The sequence below is a fragment of the Schistocerca americana genome, chromosome 9 (assembly GCF_021461395.2).
Source record: "Schistocerca americana isolate TAMUIC-IGC-003095 chromosome 9, iqSchAmer2.1, whole genome shotgun sequence".
Lineage (NCBI taxonomy): Eukaryota > Metazoa > Arthropoda > Insecta > Orthoptera > Acrididae > Schistocerca > Schistocerca americana.
Window position 1 is genome coordinate 138,108,492 of NC_060127.1, and position 1,061 is coordinate 138,109,552.

Sequence of the window (1,061 nt, forward strand, 5' to 3'; positions counted from 1 at the left end):
TTGTTTCGTTTTAGAGTTACTCATTGATCAATAAAATTACAGTGAAATCTAGACCATTAGCTGCTTACAGGCGTTGGCAAATATCAACGGGGACAGTTGAAAATGTGTGGCCCGACCGGGACTCGAACCCGACATCTCTTGCTTACATGGCAAACGCTCTATCCGACTGAACCATCGAGGACACAGAGGATAGTGCGACTGCAGCGACTTATTTCTGGCACGCTCCCGGTGAGACCCACACTTGTAACTTACTGTCCACACACTACATTTGTAGTGCCCCAGCCCAATATACTCATTACTCGCGGCAGTCAATCTACCGATTCCCGTTAGGGTTTGAGCAATGTGAGTGCAACCGCACTGAAGAAGATGATTGGCCGTAATGCCTTATCTATATGAAGATGGTATCTGTGCTTTCGGATCCTCTTCAGTGCGGATGCAGTCACATTGCTCAAACCCTTACGGGAATCGGTAGATTGACTGCCGCGAGTAATGAGTATAGTGGGCAGAGCACTACATATGTAGTGTGTGGATAGTAAGTTACAAGTGTGGGTCTCACCGGGAGAGTGTCTGTCTCACTATCCTCTGTGTCCTCGATGGTTCAGTCGGATAGAGTGTTTGCCATGTAAGCAAGAGTCCCGCGTTCGAGTCCCGGTCAGGGCACACATTTTCAACTGACCCCGTTGATATTTATCAACGCCTGTAAGCAGCTAATAGTCTGGATTTCATTGTAATTTCGTTCTTTGAGAGCTGCAACATCACCAATGGTATCTGTTCTTTCCGACATCGCCTGTAAGCAGCTAATGCTCTGGATTTCATTGTAATTTCGTTCTTCGAGAGCTGCAACATCACCAATGGTATCTGTTCTTTCGGACATGTCCCAAAGAACAGATACCATCTTCACACTTATCAATAAGTCCAGCGATAATGTAGATTCCATATCCCAAAACTTTTTGTCCAGACAAGTTCTACACTCAGTCCATTGCGTTGTTGACAGAGAGCAGATCATGGTTTTCAGATCTGTCTTTCAGAAGGTGAAGATGCAGATATACAGCTCCAATACT